The following is a 4,513-nucleotide window of genomic DNA, read 5'->3' as shown; positions in this document are numbered from 1 at the left end:
AGGATCCTGCTCCACAACAGCACATCCTCTATGTGGAGGTAGGAGGGAGCAAGTTGGCTGATTTCCACAAGGAAGACTGGATTTCTGTATGGAAAAGAATGTCAAATGCAGTACAGTCATTACAGTCCACATGCCCTTCCTGTGTTTGAAAATTGAAACGGCCCAAGTCTCAGGTTGGTAAACCAGTGAATGTAGAGTGTGATTTTGGTGGGAGTTATGCCTGTTCCATCCCTCTGAAAGCTGCCTCCTAGAGATGCATCTTCAGCTGATATAAATCAGTGAATCCCTCCAACTTCTCTCCCTCAAAAATGCAGGGGAATCCACACTTGGACCTTCTTCCCTCAAGGTAAATCCAAAGTGATTCAATGTAGTTACACTTGGCTCTAACCTGAGCTACCTCAGTGTAAAACCTGAGCAGCCTCCTCCCAACTGGGGTATGCCTGCTATATCATAATAGAGATCAGGATCTAGCGCTTGAATATGTTATCCTTATTTCCCCCTGCCTGGCTACCATCCTGGATGTTATCCTTCTCCAGAACAGAGCAGTTGGAGCCCAGTGTAAATGCATCCTACCACAATTCAAATGAACAGATTTATGTAGTCGGGCTGTGCAAAGCTTGAGTCCCTGATTCAATTCTTTGGAGATTCAGCCTGATTTGGTGGCTGAATCTCCGAATCTGAATTGAATCAGAGGACCCTTTAGTTTCTCTGAATCAAATCAGCACCCTCCAAATCAATTTGGAGAGATTCAGAAAGATTCAGTGATTTGGAGATTCAAGCATAGAGACAGCTTTAAATGTTTTTTCTATATGCCTCTAGGTATCACGGCTCATGAGTGCTGTGATGCTAGGGTGCATGGAGTGTCCCACAGAAGTGTGGGGCCTCCTCAGCACACTGAGCAGCAGACCCAGAAGTGGACCAGAAGCACTTCCAGTCCACTTCCAGGTCCACTGGAGAATGTGCTGCCCCCCTCCATGCCCCCCTGGCTTGGTGAATGGTGTCTTCTGGGTCTGGAGGGAGCCACCCAGGGTCCCCCTGTGGCTGATTGCTGAGCCAGGGGGGCGCGGGTGTGCCCCTCTGCATGCCCCCTGGCAGACCCGGAAATGGACCAGAAGTACTCCGCTGAGCATGTAAAAGGCCCCCATGCTCCTGTGGGACACTTCATCCACCCCAGCATTGCAGCGTTCACAAGCTGCGCATAGTACCCTGAGGTATGTAGAAAAAAACATGTAAAGCTGTGTCTATGTCTGAAGTGCTGATTCTCCAAATCAGCATCAAATCTTCAGATTTGGATTCAGCTGAATCGAATCAGGGACAGTGATCCGAATCAACGAATCAAATCACTGTCCCTGATTTGGGCCGAATCCGAATCAAATAGGGCACACTTTGCACACCCCTGGGAGGAAGGGAAAGGGAGGGGATGTGCCTCTGAGCATGAAGGGTAAGAGAGAGGGGAATTTTCATTTGCTTTAGGGACTTCGTTAACCTAACAGTATGCTATCAGAAAACTATTCTATTTCAGGGTAATAACAAACCTGCGCACTACATACCCCTGCAGTGTGGGGTACTGATTCTGAACCCTGCTTTGGGAAATCCTGGATCTGCCCCTAACCAAAGTAGTAAGACTTAGCTACAAATGTAGTGAATATAAGCATTTGGGTGGTATACCATGTACCTTTTTTGACTTTTAGAGAGCTCTTAACATTTGTGAACTGCTGGCCTACATTACATTACAGTAGGAATTCTGGTACGTGGAAGCAGAATGGACCCTAAGTCTATGGCCCCTATGAAAGGGATTGAAGGAACTATCATCAGCATTTCTAGTTTGAATGTCAAGGGATTAGAAAAGTATTGAGAAAATAAACGTTTCCCTTAATATTTCATGTCAGGCTGCAGTTCAATATTGTTCCATCTGTCCCTGGCTGTGGTAAAAAACAAAAAATGTACTTTGATTTTAAGGAGAGCACAGTTTGCCAAGAAGAGTATGGTATTGGTGGGATTGTGCCGGATAAAGAAGAAGAAAGGGTGATCAGCCATGAATAGTTCACTAGATGGCAAGGATCTTGGGTTAATGACTGCTCCTGTGGCTGCTGCTGCTGCCTCAGTGCCCTCCTCGTTAACCTCCACATAGGCCTTGTGAACAGCCTCTGATATATATAGAGATTTTATTTCTGATATTGCAGAAAGATCAGCTTTTAACTCACCAAAGACGTCAGTCATCCCCATTTCTTGTAAAGATGATTTGAGATTAAACATGTCCTCAAGTTTGAACCTTGGAAGATACACCTCCACTTTTCTCTCCATCAGGCTTTCTGAGGAGGTCCAAAGTGCTAATTTCTCAGCAGTCATTGTCCTTTCAATCTACAGGAACAAAAAAGAGAGATCAAAATAAACTATAGAGGAATGAGAGATTATTAAAATTTTAGCTCTTCATTCAAGTTGAATTCAGATAGAAATGAAAGGCAGGGTCCAGGCACTTATGTATTATTCCACAGGATAATGTCTTTACCTTTTTCAGGCCATTATCTCTATTGGTGATGTCATCTGGTAGCAGTATGATCATACTCAGTGATTTTTTTATTATAAGGGAGTTCAAGAATTTTAGCGTTGATCCCTTGTACGTGGTTCATTTTAAATCTGCTTTGCTGATACATCAGCTACACAGATTTTTTGTCATTCTTGTTAAAAGAAAATTGTAGGTAAAAAAAAAATATATATATATACACACACACATATACATGCACAGTTAATAGATACCGTCTTCCTGTATGTCAGCATATGATACAATGTCAGTGTTCTATATTTATCTCTTTCACATTTGCAAGATGATTATCTGTCATTGATTAAATATTTCACAAATCCTATTTATCTTGTTTAATGAGAAAGTCTACATCATGGCATCTTAGAGAGCTGTCAGAGATGCTGCTTAAAGTGGAATTATTATTATTTGACAAGTAGAGGGTAATGCATACTGGACAAAGCAAGACAATGTAGTATGTTAATGCTATGGACTTTGATTCCTATGGGCCACGGGCCAGTTTGCATTTTGTGAACCCTAACACTAGGCAGGATAGTCAGTATTGAACTGGTAAAAGGCAGAGTTGTATTACAAGAATCAGGCTGATTTGTTCCAGTGCAAAGGCCGTACTTTGCTTTCATTTGCCCTGATGTAATTCCAGGGTAGCTACATTGATCTTTTTTGGAGTTACCCCCAGATTTATAATCCTGTAACAGTCTGACACGGAGCCTGCTTAAGGCCGGGTCTCAACATGGGCCCACCCCCTTGTCTATGTGGGACAGTCCACCCAATCTTACATGCAACGACTTGCTGTTTTATAAACTGGTGTAAAATGTGGGAGGCTGCTCATTTGAATGCCCTGAGGCCGGGGGACATTGTACACGGTTCCATACCACTCCCACACGGTGTCCCATGCCTCGCAGATGGCATCATAAGTTGATCATAACTCTGGCCCGAGGCTGAGCCAACTCGGCCCCTTGCTGGGCCTCTCACATTCTATTCGCGCGCTCCGCCCCGCTCACAAGACCTCGTTCACTCCGCCCCGTCTCACAGGGCCTCCTACATACTGCTCCTCATTGGGCCACTCTCAACTCGCCCTGCTCTCCCTAAGCAACGCCCCTGGGCCATCAGGCTTACCTACTCCCACGCTGGCCAGTGCACAGGCAGCACTTTCGGGTCGCTCAAGCAATCCCTATTCTACGAGGCACTGACCTTATGCCCTGCCCTGGGTAGAGCTCAGCCTCTAACCCCTTGCTGGGCAACTTACTCCTGTTGTCCCTCACATGGGGGTTGGCCCATGTGCTGCCCTTCAGGCTTCTCCTGCAACCCTACTCAGCCCTTCAGGTCACCCTATGCAACCCTACTCCGTACCCACCAACACCCAGGTCTTCAGGCCACAATGGTGCACCCTACTCTGGGTTGGCTACACACAACTTCTGTCCCACTCACTGGGGCTGCTCCCTTCCACTGCTTCCACTCTGAGGCCTCCAGAGTCTTACACCCCTGCGGGGCTCAGATGCCTCTCTCCAGGCATGCTTGGCCCTCCCACTGTCTCTCCCCACTCATAATTACCCACAAAACAGTGGGGACTGGGATTATAAGGCACCCCTATCTGCCTTTCACTGGAGAGGCAAATGACCTGGCATTTCTGGGGAATTGCCCCACCACGGGCAGTCCCACCAAGCCATCCTTCCTCAGCAGGTTGCTGTTTTACATCATACCCAGGACCAGGAGCTTCCTGCCATCTCCATAGCTCCTGCCCTTACCTCCAAAATGTTCCAAGCAGCAGCTCGGCCGGATGTGGTTATTCCAGCTGCCAGCAGCACTCTGCTCCCTCAGTCCTGAGAGCCTGGATCGAAAATGGAGACAACTCAGTCCTCTCCTCCTATCCCAGAGCTCTCCTCCAGTCATGGGACTGCCTCATCAGCACTAGCTCACACCTGCAGGCTGCCCTGCTGCCTGCTCTCAAGCCTTAGAGTGGCAGGCACCAATTGG

General features: G+C 46.9%; 1 pseudogene; it reads right to left on the bottom strand.

The window, feature by feature from the left end:
- Positions 1 to 1,954: 1,954 nt before the first annotated feature.
- Positions 1,955 to 2,630, bottom strand: LOC102370759 (annotated as a pseudogene).
- Positions 2,631 to 4,513: the final 1,883 nt, after the last annotated feature.

This window comes from Alligator sinensis, unplaced genomic scaffold, assembly GCF_000455745.1.
Source record: "Alligator sinensis unplaced genomic scaffold, ASM45574v1 scaffold491_1, whole genome shotgun sequence".
NCBI classification, from domain to species: Eukaryota; Metazoa; Chordata; order Crocodylia; family Alligatoridae; genus Alligator; species Alligator sinensis.
Note: the sequence above shows the minus strand (reverse complement) of the source record. Positions and strands in the feature narration are given on the sequence as shown.